Source organism: Camponotus vicinus, unplaced genomic scaffold (assembly GCF_025532165.1).
Source record: "Camponotus vicinus isolate PSW18456_S1 unplaced genomic scaffold, iyCamVici1.0 SCAF_13, whole genome shotgun sequence".
Lineage (NCBI taxonomy): Eukaryota > Metazoa > Arthropoda > Insecta > Hymenoptera > Formicidae > Camponotus > Camponotus vicinus.
Window position 1 is genome coordinate 1767600 of NW_028141949.1, and position 25788 is coordinate 1793387.

The 25788-nt window shown below is 42.4% G+C and overlaps 1 protein-coding gene across 15 annotated transcripts in view; it reads left to right on the forward strand.

The window, feature by feature from the left end:
• Window positions 1–25788, forward strand: part of LOC145963887 (protein turtle) — a 103819-nt gene that overhangs the window by 17503 nt on the left and 60528 nt on the right. For 13 of the 15 annotated variants that reach the window (XM_083086189.1, XM_083086186.1, XM_083086191.1 and 10 more), the window contains one exon: window positions 25543–25670. The gene's annotated coding sequence lies outside the window, so the exon portion shown is untranslated. The other 2 variants (XM_083086190.1, XM_083086188.1) reach the window with 2 other exon arrangements.

A 25788-nucleotide genomic window follows, 5' to 3' on the forward strand; every position in this document is an offset into this window, starting at 1 on the left:
TCAAAACGAACGTTTCGTCATGTCAAAGATTATATTATACGTAATTAAATCCGCTATCAAAAAAGACGTAACGTTAAGTTGAAAACGAGTATCATTCAATTGAAGTACCGACCGTACGCTCGATAAACAAAGCGTAAACGCGAAATTAAAGTGCGCACGGCCGTGCAAAAATTTTACAGCGTTCTATTTGCGAAAACGACTCGCGCGTACACTTGGATGATGACGTTATCGCAGCCACGGCCATCTAAATGGGGAACCTTCAGGGAAAGATTCGCTAAATTACGTCCGCCAACGTCGACGACGGCCCCCGCCGAGGATGAATAAATTAAGAAATGGAGCTATACACTTGGCTCCTTCGACGGGCAAAGTCTCGCGCGTGCTTAATTAAATTTAGCACCGCACTTTGCGCGAACTCGCCTTCGGTTCCCCTTCCTTCGATATTCAAACACGACGGCCAAGAGCCGCAGAAAATAATATACACTCGGAGAAGAAATTATTATGCAAATGTTTGTTTACTTCTCGCGTTATACGTACAACTGCGCGCAGGAGATGTATTTGAATTAAAATTCAAAAATTGTATCTTTCTCTCTCTCTGTTTTTCTATTCGTCGACGAGCACGAATCCCTCGGATGTAAAACAGTCGGTCAATATCTCGTCCTTTCGGCGCTTGATTCTCGATCGATGCAACTGCAGTATCGAAAGACGACGTTTGGATATGATCTTAGCTTACATTTTCTGACCGCACGTTGTTTTCCCAAAAGTTACATGTGGTGAGAATAATATGACGGTATACGCTTGCTCGAAATGCCGATTATTTTTATCGTCGCGCGAAAGAGTAGAATAATATGTTTTTATGGTCTACGAGTTTACTCAAAGTTGGAATGAAACGTGATTTAATTCTGCCCTTTAATCACAGTTGATGATAGGGGGGGTTTCCATAAAACTGAGCGTCATCCCGAAACAAAACATAGTTTTCCCTCCTTTACCAATCCGTTAGTTTTAAAAGACAAACCTCAAGTCTTCCTATCCGCTGTGGTCTAAGCAAACTGAACTCTGTAATGAGTTTTCTTTCTCCCCAAATTGGCGTAAATCGAAATGAAGTTATCAACGACATGGCAAAGTCATTTAAACCTATCCATGAAATGGCTTGAATAATTAGCTAAAGATAATTTGAAAAATATATTTTTAATATTACATTATTTATCGAATATTATTTTGCATACACAAAGTGCTAGACTTATAATCTATGTTAAATTAATACTTTACGTAAGATTCGTATTTTGCCTCTCTCTCTAGTCACGTAATATGTTTCAATTTTCAATAAAATTTATTGGCATTTATTATTATTTAATTAAACGCAATTGAATATTTGAAAAGTTAAATCTTAATGTTTTAACTGTATTTTCGTTTCGTCCAAATTCGCAATTACAAAATTTCTAGTTTCATCCGCACGCAGCGCTCCACGTGCAGCTTCCCCGCGAGTCATCCCCGCGTCCTATCGTGATTCCGTCTTCTTTCCGTGGAAGCACAGCGCGTCCTCGAAGAAGGAAAAATATTAACCAAAGAGCGCTCCGCGAAAAAACAATCCTGTAGGATGATGCCTTCGTAGAACGAGCTAAAAAAGTCACGAAAGAAAAGCCGAGAAAACAGAAAAGAGCCAAAGGCGGGGCGAGGAAGGACGTTTGCCCCGGGGTGCCCTCGGTAAATCTTTACACTCCTGGATGCCGCCCTTCCGCCCGATCAATATTGCGTTGGTGGGGCCGAGGCAGGACGGTTCGCCACGAGGGGCGGTAGGGGATCGCGGAGTCGTGGAGGGTTGAAGCGAGGCGGAGGGGAAACGAGGGGAACGCCGTCGCGGTGGTGGCGACGGTGGCGGCGGGTAAAAGGAGTAAACGCGAAAGACAGCAGGGGGTTGCTGACGGCACGAGGGTGGAAGGGCGCGACGGCGGTGGGGGTTGTTTAGGTGGGGACGATGGTGGAGAAGCTAACGCGCTGTCATGGCGCCGCGCAGCATCGCCAGGCAAGCGGCACCTCGGTGTACTCCCTCGCGGCGCGTTACGCGTTCTTCAGGATACCGCGATCGGCAGCGACGAGCGACCTAGTGAAATTCGCGCGCGTCGGCACCGCGTTCCATCCACGCGCCACGAGCCGCTCGTCGCGTCGCGTCGCATCGCGTCGCCCGCTCGAGCACCCGAGCGTCCGAGCGTCGCGGGCGCACCGTGCTCCACTTTTCGCGCTTTCTTCGTGGCTCCGAACACTCGGATATTCTGGCGGTCGCCGAGTAGCCCTCGCGAAGATACGGTTCGGGAGAGGTCGTGAAACCGCCCGCTGCGATAGGAGAAACTTGCCGCGGTGTCGAATCGCGACAGCGACGTCTCCCTCGTTTATCAAGTGCTAATATAGATGTACGTGTCGGTTGTGTGTGACGCGAATCGAACGGCAGTGAGACGCGAGTGACGGAGCAACGATCCACGGCGATCGCCGATGCGGAGATCTATCGCATTGCCGAGGAGTGCACACACGCTTGGCTGGCTCGCCCGCGCCGCCATCGATCGCGAAGGTCGAGGCTGAAGGTCGCGAGTCTCGGGGAGATTCGTCACCTCCGGAGATTAATCCACGAAATCCATCCATCGAAAGTCAGTGATCTAACGTTTGTTATCCCGACGTTGTCAAAGCGCGCGCTTTTCCCCTCGAAACGGGATCACGGATGTCGCGAGAGCCTCGTTAACGCGCTCCGCTGCTGTAACGTATCCGGAGTGAATCGATGACGGACGAAAGGAGGAGAATCGTGATAATCATCAACGGCGCTCGTCGATGCACAATGTCGCGGCGCGAGCAGACACGTGACTGAGGCGGCGAGGAATCCTTCTGCGGCGAGGGCCTTTGAGGGTCCTACTCGGGGAATCGACATCGGCGAAGATAGGCGGGGGTGACCGTCGCGGGAGGATCGAGCTGGCAGCGGCTGGGTTTCGTTGCGACGCGATACTAGGAATAACAATGTCCTAGCGAAGGCAGGACCTCGTCTCTAGGCCGATCCCCCTCATCCTGATCCACTTCTCTTCCAAAGAACCTACACACGCAGTACACAGACATACACCCCGTCGGTCCCGATCACCAACGTATACCCGTTTACACCGTCATCGTGTCCCACTGTTACACGCGCGTTCGCGTTGCTACAGATACAGATTTCGCCGCACACATGTAATTGGCCGCGCGCGCATATACATGTACATACGTACAGACACATAGGGTACGCGCGTATAGAGATTCGTGTACACGCGAGAAGAGGATAAAAGAAAGAGAGACGTACACAAGTAGATACAGACACACGTATACGCGCGCGCGCTTTTGACGCCCCTGCTCCTTCTCTGCCTCTCGTTCTTCATCGTCGATCCCGCGGCAAGACCCATCATCGCGCACCCGCAACCTGTACACCCAGGTACGACACGAACACGCGGACAGACACCGGAAGCGACACGTACAGGGACGCGCGAGTTTCCCGAAATCAGCCAAGTCCAAAGTCCTTAATCCTGTGGGGTGATTCTGGCCCCGCCCATACGCGAAGGAACCACACCCCAGCGAGAGAGCGAGAGAGGTAGAGGCGAATTCAGGGTCCGGATTTAGCAGGCTCCTCGGTAAGCTCCCGGCATCAGCAGTCGATTCTTTTTTCCGCGCGTCTTCTCCCGTCTCTTCTTTTTTTCCGCTCTTGACGACGCGACTCCAAGGAGTAACCTTGGTCGCGGCACGATGGTAGAAAGGGTGGCCGAGAGGCGAGGGGGGTGGGTGGGTATCGGCCTCCTCGACCTCGACTCGTGCACCCCTCGCACCCCCTCGTGCTCTTCGCGACCCTTCGCTTCGTCGACGCTATCTGACCAGACAGTGCACATGGCCTCGTTCCATGCTGGATGCAGGTTGCAACGCGGTCGGGTCGTGCAGGTTAGGTCCGTTTGCGACACGAAGGGCGGCCGAAAAGGGCAGCCAAAGTGAGAAAGGGAGAGGAAATTGATGTATGCGCTTGGTCGATGAGACCCGTGCGATCCAACAATTCTTGCGAGTAATTAGCACTAATTACGCGTAGAAGTCGCCTAACTACACACGCCGATCCTCGCGATAATGATCTCTGTGAAGCCTCGAGATTCGCGTTCTCTTTGATGGTGGAATGTTTGGGTGAGGTTGCGAGGATAATTACTTACGCTATTCATCGAAATAATGAAAAGCCAAAGATTAGAAATGTAAGATAAAGATATAATTAAAATATGTATGATTATTATCATTTAATGTATTTTTATTTAATGAAGGTATTTTTTTTTTATTTGGGAAGCTTACATATATATTCATGGAAAAAATAATACAACGATTTCATCGTTGAATAATATTAATTATCTCAATGTTCCCGAAATCCACGCGCTTGTATTTTATTTCACGAACGAAAAGTCCCGCGCAATTAGCTTCGCGAAATTAACAGTAATACGAATTCGAACATATATATGATACATACGCAAACTTTTGCTAATTAGCGGAGGTGATTTTAGATTGATTTGTATTTTGACAATGTTGCAATCCAGTCATAATTTCTGACAGCGTTGCAACCGGCTTCGACAGCGATAAAAATTGTTCGCGATGAATAAACATTTCAGTTGATTTGCCAAAACATTTTGTAAATATCGAATGTGTATGTAATCCATGAAAAATGGATTTTTATGATGGAAGAATTATAAACACACATTGAAGCAAAAATAGAGAAATTGTGCTCCCAATATATTGTGCTGGTAAATAAATATTTACCATTCTAATTGTTATAAAAATGTTGCATATGTATAAAAATATTGAAGAAGGGGATAACTTCAATTAAAATAGATAAAAAATTTTTTCATAACAAGATTAAACGAAAAGTAGGTGATATGTTGACATAATATCGCACAGTATTCAGAAAGCAAATAGTATTTAAATATGACATATACATATTCTAGAAAAATATATATTAAATGACTGTTCTCTTTTATACAAGAATATCGTGCAATGAAAACAGACACTTTAAAAACGCTCTTCATTGAAATGAATTATCTGCAACAATTATTGACAGCTAATAATTATTAAAAGCTATGCGTACTTCGAATGGAAATAAATAAATTATTTTAGATTTATCAATATTATAATCATTTTCATGCTTGGTTAATCAATTTCTATATTTTTGAAAAACATGCTGGACAGTCGAATCGACTTGGCATAAAATTTTAATTCCCGATAGATATTTTGATCGCGATTCTTGAGTCTTTTGCAAATTAAAGAATTCGCGCGACCCTACATCGATCGATAGAAGCTGACCGTCTCTTAACATTGATTTTTTTTATTATCGTTTGGATGTAATCCAGGAAATGTGCGGACAGGTTTGATATCCGTCAGAGTCAATCACGTGCATAGCAAGCTCGTCCAGTTAAAATATAATTTATAAGCTCTAGAAATATATCTAGAAACTCATTCTTTTTTCCCAATAATTTATGTATCGTATACTGATTTTTGCTCCCGATTATTTACGAGTTTCGCATCCTAAAAACTATCGGAGCACACAATGCTCGGTCGTTCAATTATGCCACTGTAAGGTCTGTCGTATGATTTTGATTACAACTTCCGACAACTTTTTTACAACCAGAGTTATATAATAAAATCCTAACGCGATATGATGTGAGTGACGCCAACTTTAAGATCCAATGGATGCAGTTTATCGCGGCAATTCGAGTTTTACGACGCGAGACGAGATGACCGGCCATATTCGCCGAAAGCTGGCAAAGCTAATTTTCTGCCGATGCAAGCAGGTAAAATTGTCGCGTCGCGAATTCAGGAGGCGAAAAATTCCCCTCGAGACTCGTTCTCGCCAAGAAATAAGTCAGTGTTGCGGAGAAACGATCAGTTAGATGAACATTAGTCTTCGCTCGACAGTAGCTCGCTCGGTCGGCGGCAAAACCTAAGTGGAATTAGGTTAAGGTATCGGGCGGGAGTTTGGCACGAAGGAGAGAGAACCGAGAACAAAGAGAGAGAGAGAGAGTGCGGGTGGAAGTTCGGCGATTTCTTGTAATTAAATCTGCGACCCTCGTCCGGTTATTGTTTCCGCTCGTCCGTTCTTATACGAGCGCAATAATTTTTGCGGAGCACGTAATCAGAAGTATCGGGAATCTGATGAGACTTTCAGGATGGACGAAGAAATCACGACAACGACGATGACGTGCCTTTGTTCGACGAATTTATTTAATTAGCGACTAGAGCCTTGGAAAGATTCCACGTGCGGTGCTTTATAAGATATATAACGCGAATACAGGGTGTATCGTAAGCTTGAAAATCATTTACCGGTTCGAAAATTTTCAGATAAAACCATATTAACGAGAGAAAAAATCTTATCGAGAGACGATTTTATTTCGAAATTTAATCTATATAATATAATTATTCTTCGCACACTCTATCCATTATTCGAGGAAGCTTTCTCTCGTCAGTTTATCGTAGCTAAACATTTAGAGAGTCTCGCGTTGAATGGGCGCGAAGAGAAAAATGTATTGTGTTGCTCGCAGCGGCCGCGAATAGCCCTCCGTTTCATCGCAATTCTCCCTCCCCCTCTTTTCCTCTCGGCCGAATTCTCGTTTAATCTCACTTGACCCGCTGAAACTGTCGAAATTCTCGACGTTAACGGGTACTAACACTGTTGTTGCTCCGCCATGCAGTACTCTGTGCAATCAGTTTTAGATCGTTTCACGCGGGTTACTCACTCGTGATGATATCGCGGAATGACATCGGCTTCTCTCTCGAGATTAACGCTTTGTGAAGTTGCAAAACTTGACAATGTTTTTTTACGTCAAGTATATAAATAAATTGTTTATATTCATTAACATAATCCGACATTCTCAAAGAAGCTAAAGCGATGAAATCTGCTTTTACATGTATAAAGTCTGCGAAGTATATTTCTCTCTCTTACACGCTACGTTCAATTACGGCGCCTCTCGACTTTGATCTTAAAGGGTGCGATTTGCATTCGGAGCATGGCTCATGATTGTCACCTCGCTTGCTTTCGGGGCTTCGCGTTTAAGTTTAGGTATACATAACCCGTCGTACACACATAGAGAAAGCGACATTTGTACATAATACAGTTCCGATACCCTTCGAACACGGAGGATCGCGTGCCGAAACACGTCCGCGTCTCGTTCAAATACATCCGATCTCGGCGGAGCAATTAAGCTGCTTTATTGTCGGACAAATAAAAAAGGTGCAAAAAGGGAGCGCTCGATGAACGCGCTGCGAGAGCGTGAGCGCGGCTCGGATTAAAGCGCTTTTTCACCGGGAGCCGCTGTCCAACGAGCTAGATCTCTGTATTAACGAGAGTGGCAGCCCGGTAACGCGTGTCGCGCGCGTCTCCCATTAATGACTATCGCCGCCGCTTTGGACATCGAGCGCGATATTTAATCGCGCCTCCGATGTAGCGTCATTTTTATCCAAGAGTTTTTGTTTTATTTCTTGCCCCGTCTCTCTTTTTCCCTCTTCTTTTTTTCCATCGCGGGACAAAGCTGCGAGTTTAGCAGCGGGACGATCGACCGGGGGTTGCATCGTCGTGGTGCATCATCGGCGCTGTCAAAGCAATGGGACGGCAACGCGACGCGCGGCAACGAAGTATTATCGGGTCGATAGGGATGGCGAATTCGATTGCCACCAACGAGAAAATGTCTGGCCAGTTTTTTTTTTTTATTTTTTTTTTTAAGAGAGTACCTTGCTGGTTCAGAGCGGATAAGCTCTCAGAGAGGGTTGATCGACACCGGCTGCCGAAATTGTGGTAGCGCGAGATGCGTCGCTCGTTCGTTCGTTCGTTCGTTCGTTCGAGCAGGCCCCAGCTCGTTAAATTGCGAACGCGGTAAAATTTTTGCAACGCGGCTCGCGCGAAACGAACACGGAATAACGAATGCAGTTTACCTTTATCCGCCCACACAATTGTATCGGCTGAGTTATCGCGTGCTGTTTAAACGCGAGGGCGACGCGTCAAAGCACAGACTACAAGATCCGCATAGTACGATAGTAATCGACAATAGACAACGATAATAAAAAAGGTAGTGATTTAAAATATCTTTACAGATTATTTCGAGATTAACGATATAAGTCGCGACGACGTTAGACTCGAGCTACGAAAGGCCAAACGATCGCATATCAACGAATTAAATTCGGCGGCCGAGAGTCTGTAAAATAGAAATTTATGACGACGCGCGAGGGGATGCTATTTTTCAGCGTCAAGTTTCACGGCGGGTAGGTACATTAATTTAATCCGGCCGCGTGCGAACTCTGCTCGCCGCCTTCCTGGCCCGAAATGTCAGAGTCCACCACACGCTTCGACATAATCTGTCCTTCGAGTGCCGACGCAAGTACAAGAAGCCGATCGAAGGCGCTCGCGCGAGATCACGACGAGCCGATTGCGCCGGCACGCGATAGCTTTTCACGGCGGTTTCCGTAGGTCGAGGGTTGAAGGTCTCCCGCCGCCACGGTGTGGTGGTTTCGAAACGTGCAAGCGTGTAACTTTGACCTCCATATTTAAGCAGATAAACTCGAGCGTCGTTCGGGATATGATCGTATACGGTGTTCTAGAATCATCGGCTATTTTTTTTCTTTCCTTAGACTCCAAAATGGGGATTCGTTCAACAAGAGCGTCATCCGTCAGTCAATCAATTGATAATTTTTACTGTGAATGTTCGGATGCAGTCTGGTTTCAGTTATATCGATGGAAAAAGAACCGCAATTTCGGTCCACCCTGTATAAAAAACTCGATCGCACGACATAACTTCGTTTCGCGTGAGCTTCCGTGCCGCAACGTCGTTAAAACTACATTCTCACAGCTAATCCTCGCGATTGGTCGCCTCACTCACGTACATCGCGAGCGATCTAGTCGCGCTGGGATTTCGCTAATCTTTCGCGGAACGAAAACCGATTTCCAGTCAGTAGATGCCGCAATTAAGCTCACGACTAGACGGATTCCCCTCGTATGAGACTGGTAAGCTTCGATAAAAGTCGGGATGACCCATGTCGAGTTATCGATACTTTCGTTATCAAACCTTTTTCATCAGCAATAGGTCATGAGGATGGCTCGAAGGAATGTCAGCTTTATAACCGTATAAGCCGTACGGCAAAAAGAAATATCGACGTACCGGACTTATGAACTGGAAGTATATTTAGCTTTCGAGGTTGATAATTTATTGTTAATAAGATTGAGCTTACGCTATATATTCACTCGCGAGACTACGATACAATTTAATAGTATTATCTCTAAAAATGATGTATGTGATCAGTCATAATTATGCCGCATGATAATCGTACATGAAATGTGTAAATGATCGAATAATCTTCAACTCGCGCGATAGCCATCGTGTTGATAAAAAAACTCGATATAACGAAAATTGATGAATGAGTAAAATTCGAATCAAATCATACTCGAAGCCGATAGACGTAATCATCCCATATTTATAACGCGTGCTTTGCCATAAATGATGACGTGGCATAATGGGCTACGTAAACGGGCTACGGAAAACCGTGGGCAACATTGTGAAACGATTTTTGATTCGTATCTCTGACGTACATATTTTTTCAATCCTCCCTCCAACCAAAAAATGGAAGAAAAATCGGTGCAGGCCGTACAATCGAGCGTCGCTTTAATAGCCGCGGCCCATCGACCACAGATTTATCCGAACTAATGCAGCATGACAATGCTTTATGGAAAATCGATTTTCGTGAAACGCTCAATTATATATACATATAAAATATGTATATATAAGTATACATGTCTATACTCCTGGACAAAATTAACGCATAATTTTTTTTCACTTTTTCTTTAAAAGCTGATGTTTAAATTTTAACGAAACGTTTTAAAGGAAAAGTGAAAAAAAAATTATATATACACATATATATCAATACATATATATATGTACATAAATATGTTATCGATGTGCGTATATCGTTGCAATGCGTCGCGGATAGCGTCTATTGCATTTACACTTTACAATCATGAACACCGTAATTGAAACCGCGGCTCTGCAGAACCGAGCCGAGCCGAGCCGAGCTCTGTCAGGTGTAATTAAAGCGACTCCCTTGTAACCGCCCGGGCTCTTCTGTAACCGACACTCGGGGACGACGTATGTGAGATAAATTAAAAACCAGCCGCCGCTGGTGCGTCTCTTGATCCATCGGTGATATTTCTATGATTTTTGTTTCGATAACCGTAACCATATCCCTGTTGACGCAACGCGAAGCTTTACTTTGAAAAAAAAAAACGTCATCATGATTGTTCAGCTGCAATTGATTCGCTTTTGTGCGCTGTAACTGGCATCGCGGAATGCCGGCAATGTTACGCAGAGCCCTGCTGATGACCCAGCAGGTCCTATTCATCAACGCATCGACGTTCCCGACGGTGCTCAATTTTTCCTTTGTTCACCTCTATGAACTCCCGTACCTTTTTATACCGTGACGAATAGAAGGCATCGATTCCGCTTTTTCCTCTTTATTTTCCCCCCTCTCTCTCTTTCTCTTTTGCCTTTTCCTTCTCTTTTTTTTCTCTTTCTCTCATTCATTCATTCGTCCATACGTAAGCTTGTAATCCGATTACATCGCTCTACGCTATTTTGCGCTCTCTCTTATAAACGCCCGCTAATGCGAGTGTGAAAATTCCGTAAAAATCGTCGCGGATGTCGCACGCGCGATACTGTAATAAAGCGGCGCGTATTACGCAGATGTTACGTGGACAATTTTAGCGTCGACTATCGATCCAGGCGATGCTGTGCGAAAGAGGAAAAACCGATTTAGGATAAAAATATCCACCGAGGTCCCCGACGTCTCGTCTCCGCGGCACTGTATCGATGCTGAGCTCCATTCAGCCGGGTCACCGTCTAGCGTGCTTAGGTATCGAGATGGTGGTACAGTGACGTGATCGCCTGGCCTGTAAAAGTCGCGGCTAGACTACAGGTCTATATTATTGAGCGTGTAATATACGATCTGTCTTTTGTCCGCGATATTCCGCCGTCTCTTTCACTTTACAAATATAGGACAATAACCGTGATACGGATTTATTAAAGCTTCATAAATGTAACGGTTGTGAGAAATGTGTATGTTATTATAAATGCTATTAAAATGATATCGAATTCAAAAGTACATATTTTATCAGAGTCGCCGTAATATATTTGCTCTTCTGTTTGCGATTATATAATGTTTTCCTCGTATTTTTTATTTAAATATTTGAAAATAAATACGATCGTTTATCTCTCAATCACAATCACATTTATATATCAGAATTATGGTATAGTGGTATCATATTATATTAGGTTATTATATTTAAATATCGTTCATACATATTTACATTTGCTTTCTATTTCTCGATGAATTCTGTATTAATATTAATATTAGTAATTTATTATTAATATTAGTAATTTAAATATCTCTTGCACATTTTGATATAAAAGAATCTGTTATAAAAAGAATAATCGAGAGATATTCTCTTTCGTATTTATTTTACAAAACATACGCGTTTTTGCGCACCTTTTCTATGACACATGCATTTTAGAGTGTTTATCTTTAACACAAGGATCCTTTCCCAATGACATCGTAACTTCGAAAATATGGCGCTTACAACTCTTTCTACGTTGAGCTTTCCAAGCTGCGCGCGATATATCGAGATTCAAGATCTGCAGCGAAGTGGCGCGACGACGAGCCAAAATTGCGTCTCCCGAGCTAGCTGGCTTTCGAGTACGGTATCAATCTCGAATTTCTCCGCCTACACGCGAGTGCCGAACTCGAGTGCACTCTGGAACTCGACTGGTCTCGACGGGGCGGGTCGCGTTGTCGTCGAAAGCCGGCGCATCTCGAATATAATATTTCAGAACGCGTGCGCTCGAATCGGGATCTCCAATTCTACCGCATCCTTCCCTTCGTTCACAGAAAGAGAAAGAGAGAGAGAGAGAGAGATCCTCCCTCGGGGACGTATTATTCGAAAGTTACGACGAGGCAGTCGTACACTTGACGTCGCTCTCGGATTGTCGGTGATCCCGGGACGGTACCGCTCTAATTCGGCCTTAATGACCCTTTAAACGGAATTTAAACGCATTCGCGTATCCGACGTAATTCAAGCGCACCCCCATCGTTGACTCTCGTACTCGCTACGACGATCATCCCCTAAAACTGAAGCACCCCTCGAGTACGCCCAAAGTCGTTCTGCCCATGCCATGTATCTGCAGAACTAATAACATTTAATGTCATCTCTCGAGCGATTTTCCGAATAATAGCCTCGTTCAGTGATATACGTCCTTGAAAGACACGTGCGACGTGCTTGTTATTATATCTGAATCGCGTCGTTTGTATAATTTAGAAAAATACCGTCGCGAGACGTTCTCATTAAAGTGACGATGTTACTTCAGTAGGACTATCAGAACGAGCGCTCCCCGTTCATCCCTCGTCCCTCTTTCCCACTTCCCTTTATGCATCCCCACGCGGTTCTCGCCGTCAGCCCTCGCCGCTGCACTCACATTGGCCTACTTATCCCATCCCGGTATTATGCAAGCTAGGTCGTTCGAGACTTAGTACATGGTTAAGTAAGTTTGCATTGCCTGCTTTAGGCAGCTCGTAGACACCGCTTAAGCAATGGCTATTCCCGTATTCGTGTTCCCGTAGTTTGCGTGTCGATCACTCGGTATATCATCCGCCATTGTAAGTAGTAGTGACGGAGTTTCGAACTTGACATTTGATCAAAATTTTCTAGCAAGACAGATGGACATGGAAAATATCTATATCGTATTTTATCGAGCACATTCGCGTGTAATATTTAAAGAAGGCAAATATTTCAATGTAAAACCGGCCAGCTCATTACTTTTCTAACAGCCGATACAATAGCATATCTTATTCTCTCGGCAGACGCGCGAGAACCGCTATAAATTATTCAGGGATACGTAGAGCGCGGAAGAGAAGTAATTCGCCGCGATCAAATTCGCGATTAATTAGCATCTTGATACTATTTAACGTCGTCGCGGGGCCGATGAATATTCATCGGTGACCGGGGCAAAAACAACGGCACGTTCGACTATTCTCGGCAACATCTCGAAACATTTAAATCCCGTTAAATCGTCGCGCATCACCGAGGCGCAAGTAAGTTATATATTTACGAGGAAACTCCCTCTCTCTCTCTCTTTCTCTCTAACTACATGTTCTCGAAGACCGCGATTTCGGCGCGCGTCATTAAGTCGCAACGATTCAGATTTCGTGCAAGAATATCACATACAAGTTAAGCATACAAGTTGAGGAAAACGGCAATCTCTCTAACCATTCTACGTTGAATCCTAATTAGCGATATATATTTTAGCTTCATCATCGTGTGTCAATCTCTTGAGAAACTTGTTTTTACATGACGCGTCCGAAATTTATGTGTACTTTATCTTTTTTTCTTCTTCTTCCTCCCGTCGAAATTTTTTTCGTTAGGTAGACGTATCCCGTCGAGAGAAGCGGCACGATAATAATTCATAGTCGACGAAAACAACGGATACGTCTGTGCGCGTTTAACAGCCGAGCCGGGCGGACACTTTAACGATTTTTGCCCGGCACGCAACGAGTGTAATTCAACGTCCGAATCTAGCTAAACGTCGGCCTTTATTATGCAGATTGCAGCCAAATGAAATTACTAGTCATGTGCCGCGCGTGGGGAAACGAGCGACGTTTAACCGGCAGTAATCAATAGTGACGTTGCGAGTTACGTGAAAAAGTTGGAAAGCGCTCCGAACGCTTTAAAAAACACGCCATTAAAACCGGTTAGAGGAAGCATCGATCGTAGAGTATTAAACACAGACGAGTCATGAGTGGTGACAATTCGCGTAAACTCGGGCGAGGGATGTTAGGCAAGGCAGGCTAGACAGGAGGGAGAATCTTCCAAATTGTATTCAAAGACAGGGGCAATGCTACGCGATGTCCGAACGACTCGTAACTTGATCTTGCTCATAGTCGGCGAGCTGATCCGTTGACCTACCCTACTCAACCGGACACCGTTATATTGGTTTTCACTGCGAGAGAAATATATACGCGTAGAGGAAAGTAAATTTCCTTCTCTTTCCCTCCTAAATCCCTCTCCCTCGTCCCTCAAAGTTCGCGGTTATTGCATACTCCTTTCTACCTAGGTTTCTCTCCCCTGAAGTCGAGTCGGCGGGGACGAGACAAGCAAAACGGCTAAGTGCACTTCCCTCTGGCACGTTCGATTCAATTGCATCTGCGGGCTGACCGACTCAATAGAGAACTCCGTTCGTCTCTCAAGCTCTGTTCAGGAAAGATCCGCGCCTCCTCTCGTCTTACTCATCTTTCCGCTTCGCCTCCCTAACTATCTCGGTTCTCTCTATCGAAAAGAAGAACCCGATCACCGAGTGAGAATACGGCGCATCTGCCGAGACTTCCCGGCTTTTTCAACTTGTCGCCTACTCGCGCAAATCGCGGTTTTAATCGCGCCCGTGGCATCGTTACTTTTCTGGAATACCTTTTCGTCAACCTGGTTCCTGGAAATGTCTCAAAGAAATGTATTTTCTTGTACAAGAATGAATGTATAATATACATGTATATTGAAACTCGAATTGTTTAATCGAACAATTTGACGCGTTTGAATCGTTACGTAACAAGACCAATATTCAAAGATATGTTAGATTGTCAAGGAAATTCTCAGACTTGAATTCTCGTTTCCCAAAGTTTCAATCAATCGCCGTTCCGGTCTCTCGAGCATCGGCATTTCCTTCGGGACAGCCTCGGGATTTTCGAGCATCTCGCGTCAAAGGATCGCCGCGAAATCGCCGTTTACGGACAACGACGTCCGCCCGCGCTCGCTCTATCGGGAATCCTCGGAATGCGCCGTCCTTTCGGCGAGTCCTGCAGGCTCCCGGAAAACCGGAGGAAATTTCAATCGTTTCCAGATCCTTGGCCCTCCTCTCGCTGTTGTTTCCCAACATAGTTGCGCGCGTTCCTCGCCGCCGTTCTATCGCAGAATGTATAAATCCCGGCTGGGTTAAAGGGTTTGTGTGCGCCCCGCCTGCGAGAGGCGCGAATCGGTATGCCGCGCCGTTTCCACCTGCAGTTTTGCGGTCGGCGAGGTGGCGATGCAGTTGCAGCTGCGGCCGGTCGTGCGGCTCGTCGGTCGACGACGCGTTTTGCGGCAGGAGCGGTCGTTATGCCGTAATGCGAATCGTCGCCGGAACACCACCGTCCTCTCCTCTTCCCCGCCCCTGCGACAAATACCTCACGGGGTTCACGATGCCACGTGAGGCGCACCGCAAATATCGGCGCCACCTTTTCATAAACGCATCGCGATGACGACGTACGTTCGCGTGGGCGGAATATTGTAGACATCGTGCAAAAACCGAAAATCGAGGTCCTACATAAAATGGGGAAAATAATGTGGAGGATTGTAAAAAATTTTATATGTTACGTAACACGAACACATACGCAAAACAATTGTGCGATTACTGATTACTAATGACAGACTTTAGTATTATATCTAATCTTCATATGTGTCACATTGAAAAATTTGCAATTAAAAAGACATATGGCGCTGTGAGCTTTATGCAAAACCTGCGTACTTTAATGCGATTCTTTTCTGAAAAGTTAAGTTGGTGATAAAAAAATTTTTCATTTATTATCAGGCAGGACAGAGATGCAGCTGAAACTGAATTGGAAGTTAGCATTGCGAATTATAACAACATATTTTACGACAATTATATTATTATGCTGCAAATCGATCTATAAAGTATTTTAAGTTTACGGTGTAGTAAAAGTACGGAATCCATTTTACAGGAATAAAAGTTTACTGCGTAATGAAATTGATTCTCCATCCTTTAATAAATTAGCTAAAAGACTATTCGTAAAAAGTACTAAAACAAAAAAGTTTATAATTGCATCGTGAATATATTTCAAAAAATCCTCTACATTTTCCCTTCTATTTTCAAAAATATATTACATCTTTGAAAATATTTATTCTCCGAAAGATGCAACACAACGAAACGGTACTTAAAATAAATTTGTTGTAATAAGGCCATATATTTGAGCGATTGTAATCTGCACGCGGCAAAATTGCACAGGGCGGTATGTTTAGCTGTTAGACGTTGGATCGATAATCGAGCAAAAAAGCAATTTACGTTGCTGCGGCCAGTAAGGCGGCAGGGAGTTTTGTGGCTGCACGCAGTAGTATAAATCGACATTGCTCTGACAAATACTTTGATGTTTATAGTACGCGCACATCCGCAAATATTCTATAGCTATAGCTATAGCTTTTCACGAATATACAATTATTTTGCTTACGCAGGACTTTGCCACGTACTTTTTTCCTCGTCGTATATATTATTTCTTCGTGAAAAAATAAGCATAAACGTGGCGAATTTGCGCGACCGCGATACACAGAATTTAATATATATAAACACATATTAAATATATTCGCATATTAAAAAATTAAGAACAATTTAAATGCGATTTATTTTACGAGTTTACAAACAGATAACGAGGACGCGTTTTTAGTGGAATTTGAAATAAATGAAGGATTAATTGCGCGATCGGATAGATTAATAGGCTTTTATTTATGAATTTTTCGTTGACGCGAAGATATAGCTGCACGGGCAATATTTGTTAGAAATAAAATATTATCGCTTATATATTTGCTTGTCTGATGGACGAGGCGAATAAATTAAAGTTTATTCTTACGGAGATTTACGCTTATACAATGCATGTATTGATCGAGTGAATTATATTCCATAACAATATTTTATTTATTATTATTATTATTATTTTAAAATCATCGGGGAGAGCTAGACATTCAAATGCTATTTAAATATTACACGTGTGTTTCCTTTGCCAAGATATTACAGAAATAGGTCTATTAAACCCATCGCATGGCAAACAGTTAAGACCATTCCGCACGATAATAAAGGCGAGGAGGCATATTTTGTCGGAGTGATATGAAATTCCGCGTTGCAACGTCGCGCTCGGTGCATGCGAGACGCTCGCATCACGCGACGATATCTACTCGTACACATATGTACGGGAGTGCACTTTTATTTCCTCGAGCCCCTCTGTCACTATCACCGCCACGCGCCGCCCACCTTAAGCGAAAATCGCGAAAGCTCCTTCCGTCTCGTCTTCTCTCACGGAATAAAGTCGTGTATTATCGCGCGACTAGAGACTCGAGGACCCTCCTCGCGATACACATTGCGTTCCACGATCGAAAAGTGACGGTCGTTGCGTGTATCGCGGTGCTTTTACCGTTGGTTCCTCCCTTCCTCCCTCCGGAGCGTAGCTATGTAATTTTCTAAGGTTCGCGAAAGGGCGGTGCACTTTCCTCGTTTCGTAGTTCTCGATACGGGTCCCGAGAAAATCGCTCTTTATCGCAGGAGAAAGACTGCGATATTTTGCATGTCTCTTTCTTGCACGCACGTCAGAAGTATTCGCTTCCGCGGACTCGACACGAAGGGTAATCTAAGATTCGCGAAACAATTCGCGATTGCTCACGTATCGGTCTGTCGAGTGCGCACGCATCGTGATGATAAAAAGATCGAAACTATAAATAAAAAACGTTTTGAGGAGAGACTTTATCATGTTTTAAAAGAGATTACTTTTTTACACTTTCAATGGTAAAAATATGTATGTAATGTAATATACAATTGACGCATATTGTTCAGTCGGAAAACAGAAACGCTTCAAATTTAAAGTGCAATAAAATACGATTGCGCACGTGAAATGGAAAGCAAAAACACTTTGCAAGCCCAATAAAATACGATCGCATGTATTTGATCAAACAGATACAAATGTTCTAAAATATAATCTGGTATCATGTAGTACGTATAATTAAAAAAAAGCAATACTTCAAAACATCGAGTATATTTGATGAAACGAAAACATTTCAAGTAGAATACTTTTGTTACAGTGAAACGAGATGCGATATGTCTGCCATAGTGCTACATAGAGTGCTACTAAATTAAGCGAATTTTATTTAATACAATATTGGTCTTATATATGCTAGAGAGATTCTTTAATTTTCTTCTTCTAGATTCGTATTTAAATAGTAGTACATCTCTGGTTTACGTTTCTCATTCTCATCGTAGGCGCGCAACGAAGTCGCGTAGTTTCCAACTATCGTGACGCTGTCTGGATAAACTTGCCCGTTAACTACAATCGAGTTAAGCGTCCCGATGCAGTACTAAGGCACGTCGATTTGACTTGCCGAGAGTTATCGACGTCTTCCTACGTCAATTCCAGCCAACGAGGTAGGATTTGCATAGAACATGTCGCACCTTGTTTGTTCGCGGCCGACAGGCTTGTATTGTTCTCTGATTAACGCGAGTTGTTGTTTGTTCTATTTATTCATTTACATTTATTTTCATATATTTATCTTATTATTTTTATCGTTGCACATGTATCATAAATACGTATAAAAATTGTTGTGAAAAATTGCTCTGAATAGTGATGTAAATCGTTTATGTTTCCTTTTAAAATTTATAACAATAAGTAATTTCCTTCCAATTTCTCATGAAAGTATTAAACAGAAAAAGCCATGAATTGTATTTTTTTTAAAACATCGCAACGCAAAAGACAGATACGAAAATCCCGCTCATTTTGATAAAGATATTTAAAAGGGGATAAAAGAGGTAGACGCGCGGCAGCAGCGAAGTTACAGGGGCTTCCTGAGATGGCACGGAATGCCGATACAGGAAGCTCCACTGAGAATATTTCGGACATTCATTTGCATAAAGCGGATTTCTCCTCTTCCTCCATTTTTATGTTGCCTCCCTCGCCCTTTACCTTTTTCTTTCCTCAACTGCTGTCTGTCTTCCCGACGCCCATTTCCTTCCTCTATCCGCTATCTGAAAGCACTTCCACTTTCTGTCCCTCTCCCTCTATTCTCGACTCAGCGCCGAGCATTCGCTTTTATATATCCTTCTAAACCCCTCTTGATTGTAACTTTCAACCCTTTCCTCCCTCCGTTCTTTCGCCACACGCTGCTTATCTACTCTTTGTGTTTTTTCAAGGAACTCAAATGCTTCTTCTACACTCGAATATCTCTTCTACGCTCTTAACTTTGTTCTTCAAGTTACCATTTTACTATTTTACCTCGCCGTTTTTCTTGGCGGCGTTTTTCTCGCCGTTCAACACTTTTATTGTTTCTCATTAATGCTTGTGTTTGTTACCGAGTTTCTCTGACACTTTCTCTTTATTCTTCTACATACGTTAGCTCTTATATCTCTATTTGCCTTTATTTTCTTTCTCTTTTTACCTTTTATTTCCTGCCACTTTCATATATCAGTAATATTTTTATTGCCTGCCCATTAATTTTTTTCTCACTATATGACTTTTCCTTTATTTATCTGACTTTGTTCATCATCATTTCGCTTCAAACAATGTGTATTTTTCTTTCTTATTCTTGATATTATCACCAGCAAGTCTCTATTCTAGAATATACTTTCAGTGCTAACTCTTATTCCCCTTATGCTCTCTTTATTCCCCAAATACCTATATCTTCTACGCACTTTAAAAGACCCTCAAAGTTTTGTGAAAATTTTTGCGATTCTTAAACAAGCGGACACTCAGAGTCAATGATTCCCTGAGGGTTCCTAAAAAATGATACAAAAGTCTATTCAAAAGCGTGAGACAGCGGAAATAACGGGTATATTTCACTGCTGCCGAATGTGAGTTTGATAAATTTTGCTGGCAGTTTCGATGAAGGATAAATAGAAAGCGAGATGAAATAATGCTTCAAGATATCAGAAGGAAGGTAAAAGCAAGACCACGCGCAATAATCATAAATAATCCGTTCATATTGAAAGGGATATAAATCGGGCTTTGAAATTCTATGAATTTCAGAAGACTAATGATATACTTACGTATATACTTACGTATATCGTGCTCTGCAACCTACTCTCTTATAGCTATTGCATCAGTTTATCAGCCGTTGTTTAACCTTGGACTCTAATTCGAAGCCGCGAACTCTTGTAACAGAATTTCCGAAATCGTGTCATCGATTCCCGATTGAGGTGAACGATTTACGTACACTGTGTTCAGACGTACTGCGCAAGCCTGGATTATATCTCGGTTTACGAGATTAAGCGTCTTCTCCTAACAAAGTTTTCTCGGGGATCGATTACTTTTTCGAGGATCTCTACCGAGAGAGATGATGAAGCGCAAGCGTAAAAATTTTCGCTACACTAATTTGCAATGTTGATTAACGCACGTGAAATTTCCGATATCAAATCACAACATCGCTCGCGTTGCATCTGTTTCTGCTGGTAAGGTTTGGCCGCAATTGAAATATCGATTTACACCGTGGTTTACATGTAGAGATGTAATTATAAATTTTGCGCTAGGGGCTATAAATACACCGTCTTCATATGACACATTTTCCTCTCGACCGCTGACAAGTTCCGATAATCAAGCAATTTCCGCAAAATCGAATGGCTTCACCAAAACTGACCAGTATCGGATAAACTATATTATTCGCTTATAATAGCAGAGACACGATGGTTTATTGCCAGCGAGTGACCTCGGATTCCTCGCTTTCATCTCGAAATTCTAGCGCCGACGGGGATCTTCTTAGTCTCGGGTAAACCTTGGCGGTAATAATTAACATCCTCATCATTGGCGCAAGAGGACGTTCAAATAGATTCCGCGACGGATAGATATATGTAGTGTGATATACCCTGAAAAGCCTCGAGGCCGTGTCAGATATACATACGCGTATACAAGATCATTCGTAAATGCCCTGCAGCAGATATGCACGCTGAACCTAGAGGGATCCTGGAGAAGTTTGTGGAATATGCTGTTGCTATATGTAGAGCAATATAGATTTATCAAGCATCTGCGAAATTAGCCATGTTACGCGTATCTTCACTAATTACTCGATGCGGTAATCATGTCTTCGTGCGGAATCAATTTGTCAATCGCATTGATTGTTCAAAAGAGTTAGGATCGATGAAAATTGTTCAAGGTAATAGAGCTATAAAAAGAGAAAGAGAAAACTCGCGATTTTTCGTAATGCGAAAATAGCGAATGGCCAATGGCGAGAAAGCTCGCAAAAACGGTTAATGACAAAGTTGGCCCCTTCTGTCCCAAACCAATTTAGAAAGTTATGTTTCCTGTCAAAAGAGACGACAATCCGCAAAAGTTGGACAACCGTGTAAAGGAACTTTTTAAAGAGTTTGGTCGTTTGTCATGGTATATGACAAACTCTCTTTTCAAAAGTTAGCGTGGATAATAATCAATGTAATTGTTATACGAATCAGAGATGTCTGCGCGATGCGAAGTTGGTATATTTTTATTTCATGAATTTTAATTTAAATGCTCGTCGAAAGGAAAAAAAGCATTAACGTAGGAACTTCGCAATTGAACGGATCCATTTGAATTGTTGTTGAAATCGAATTGTTCAGCCTGATGACCACACGGCGAAATTTACCGTGAATATTCGGCGTAACAATTTTTCAAACGCGATTTACACGGTCGAGAATATTTGCGTCATTTTAAATGCAGAAAAAAGAGAGGGAAAGAAAGGGAGGCGGATGTTTTATGCATTAACATTTTGTTACAAATGAACACACGGACGCATAACCGGTAAATTAATTAAATTTTTTGCATCTCTTCACATCATTTTATTTCCCATCAATATAATTTCCGTGACATTTACAATTCGAACAAAGGTTGGCGCGAATACGAATACTCGGAACTTTGCATCCGGAATATGTTAAATGTAAAGCACGGATCTACATATATATATATCATGGTTACATAGATAGTAAATGCATGTGTATGCGCGAAGCAAACGAAGATCTATAGTCGAACTTCCGAGCGCATGCATAGTTGTTCCGGCTGCACAACGGAAGTTCGCGCGCGTCGTCAGTGAAATTGGGCGAAAACTTTCGGCAATTTAGCGTACGCGTATGAGTAATTCACCCGCGTCCGGCCTGTATCGACTTCGGGAAACGTATGTCCAGTATCGCATACGTTGCGAAATGCAACGATGTTGACGTTGAAGCGCATCGTCCGACGGGCAAAACAAGGCCGAAAAATCGCCGCGATACATCGCCCGCACGATGCGGACCAATACTTTCCCCGCTTCCGGTTACGTTCGACCGACACCGATAATGAATGAAGTCACATGGGACATGTAGTCCTGACGCAAGCCAATTAGCTGACTGTTTCGTTTTGTCCCGAAATGACAGCATATCGGATAGAATAAGCAAATTGCGTTATATAAAAGTAGAGTTATGAAAAAACTCGCTCACCGAATGATTGCTGCCTTCGTGCTACCTATTATTCATCGTAGATATGTTCTGATAAAATGTCTGTAATTTCTAAAATAAGAACGGCAACGGCAGTCAATTTTATGCTCAAAAACGCAAACAATCTGTCTCGGAAGAACTTGATGTAAAAAAATGTTTGTTCTACAGATGAAACGGATGCGATTTTATCGAGCTGATTTCTTATGTTTACCCGCTGGAATTTAAGCTGTCGACACATCCAGTGCTAAACTTCTCACGGTCGATTCGATTTATAGCCCAACCGAGTCCGGCAGATATTATATATGGGAGAGTCGTGGAGTAGTTAGACTGTATGAGTAGGAAAGGGATAACATGGTGAGACAGAGAGATGATGAAAGCAAAGAGAGAGAGAGAGAGAAACTAGCCAGTCCCATCGGCTCGGTGCTAATAATCGGGAAACACGAAGACGAGTTATGACAGCCGGTGTCGCAGCCCCTTGGTGGGACAAAATTGCGTGGGCGACATGCACATTGTTCAAACAGTACAGCTCTGTACCTTTTATTAGTACTAGTACGATCCACCGGCATTCCTCTCCTCAGCCAAGGTAACGAGCGCGTTAGATGTAGTCTCGTTTATACATTGCTCGCACATTCCCGATTTTGGAAATAGTGCCAATTGCGAGACCACTTCACTGTACGAACAATTTGCCGATAGAAGGCATTCTGGTCAAAAGGTCACTCGCTGCTCCACATTATTGAATCGATTTTGCAATCGCGTTCCGAGCTATTTAAATCTATATTTATAAGAAAGGCGATAAATATTCCCTCGCAAGCAAGCTGTTCTATTTTATACTATCGTCCAATCGATAAAATATATAATATATCGTTAATCGGAGAATCAACATTCACATGTGTAACGTGGAGAAAATAAAAAGAATTCAGCCTTAATTACAAGATAATAACAGGAAGCAGAATTTCGTCGTAATTATATTCTCGATCAAATTGCCGACGATTAAATTTGCAAACTGACTCGGAATCACAGTTTTCACTACTCCAACCTCGGTCATGAAGGAAGAATCCACTGTTATCCGAGAGTTAGGGTAGTTTGACGCTAGGTAATAAAACGTGACTTTACTCTGAGAATAATATCGTCTATAAAGTCGGGGATAGTAAGGTAATACCAATGGTATGTTCGAAAATTCAATTCTACATGTTTACCTAGCGGAAAATACTTGCGACGTTTGACGTGAAACAAATAAATCGTTATAAAAAAAGTACAATTAACTATTTACTTCAAGACAACATTAAATTCAAGAAAACACGATAGTTCTCATATATTACCGATTATAAATAATAATATATAGACGTTTTTTAGCAAACGACACAGAGGACACAGTGAATCATTTCATCCTTATTGGTTGTCGAATGTAAACAAGGATGAAATGATTCACTGTGTTACACTGTGTCCTCTGTGTCACTTGTTGAAAAACGCCCTGTGATAACTTTCTCAGATTCTACGATGTAATATACTTGTATGTATAAGATGTAGGACACGAAAAGAACGTCATTTGCAGTCGACAGTTGCGATGATGCACGCGCAAGAATTTAAATTCCATTCGCTCTTACGTGAATTCTTGAGGGAAGTGCAAGCGTCTAATCTGCCATCTGGCTTTAGCACCAGAGTGAGTAACAACACTTGATTGATGCTATGGCATTAGTAGCGGACGGTGATCATAAATAAGAGCGCTGTAAGCTTACGGTATCGTGTAACTTTACCGCGGCATTCGCTCACAGATTACTGTAGAATACTACTACATTATTTATCCATTTAATGCACAAGTTAATTTTATAGTTTTTTTTCTGCAGCGGACATTGCGCTATTTATTAAAGAAGAAATAACTTAATTAATTATTATCACTTGATTAATTATGAATTGATTAATTGATGAAACAATTAATTAATGGTCAAAACAGTTCGAAGGAATTTAATCTCTAGAATATTTAAATTTTTGTGAATCCGATATTTTTTAAGACTTGTTCCATTAATAACTGCGGACAATTCATTTCATCGGCCGCGTCTCTCATTCATTTCACACAGACTCGTTGTGATCAGCGAGCGTGAAAGTACAATGCTTCGATCTAATACGCACCTGCTCTCTCTCTCTCTCTCTCTCTCTCTCTCTCTCTCTCTCTCTCTCTCTCTCTATTTCGCTCTCTCTCTCTCTCTTTCTCTCATCGGCAGAGAACGTTCATTTTACTAGCGCAGAATGGCCGTAATTCCCGTCAGAGTTAGTATTACACGAACGTGCTTCGAATGAGATAAAATCTTCACGCTTATTGACACACGATAAATAAGCCGCGGGTTCATCTTCCCCCTCGCATGCGCGTGATCGCAATCCGCGTATTGTATATGCATACGTTGTAATATAATTTGCATTAAATCATGACCAGTTTTTTGTGGAAGTTAAGCACTATGATATTAAATCCAATTGCTGTTCATTTATAATTCCATTATTGCATTACTCTCATAATGAGAGGTGAATTGTATGTATTTATATCGAATTATTACATTTTTCAATTGATGAAACAGTATTAAAAATCTATTCATGTGAATAGCAATCGTATAACTTTATTGAATATAATGGTATCCATTTCGAAAAAAAATTGACATCGTACAAAGATAAATGTTAATTCAAGATATTGGATAAAGAAAGCATTTTCAATCGTTCATAGAGCTAAAACATTAAAGACTTCAAATTGAATCCGATTATATTATAGAATTCATGTCACATGTGCTTCCAGGATTGAAAATATTTAATTTCTCCCTTTCGGGATCGCTTAAGATTATTCCATCTTAGTTTCTGTCAGATCACGTGGCAGTCTCCGAACGTGATATAATTACCAGTCCATCGTCGGAGCGTCTACCTCCGTCTAAGGATCGCTCGTAGGGAACCCAAATTGAATCAATCAGGCTTGTATTTGAGCACGTATGTTGCTAATCGAATCGATTCATGTTTCGTCTATATGGAATTTCAACTATCTACCAAAGGATTCATTCGTCTATATGTATACGTGTACAGATACGGATGTGTATGTCGTACAAAGTCATATCCCAAATAAGAAGCGAGCGTATCGCGAAAGACAATAATAATTGATTAGCGCACAACAATTGATATTACAATAAATTCTTTGCTTCAATAGTATTTCTACTCTCAGACGAAGCAAGTAAAAATTTTTTTACTTTGTCCCAAATAATGCGCTGATGAATATTATTCCTTTGTGTTGCAGGTGATGAAAGCGACACGTTGCGGAGGTTGAAGCGGCTGCCGAGAAGGGCGAGGAAGTGGCGAGGTTTGTGAAAATTGGCACCGGGGGCGTACGATCCGGGCAGCGGTAGTAGTGGCGGAGCGGCAGGGGTGAGTGAATTTGTAATTAATAAAAACAAAGTGGGAGATGAACATGAATAAGTGAATCTTGTTTAAAACATTAATTATCCAGTTTTACCCTCATTTTCATAAAATGATTAGGGTTGAT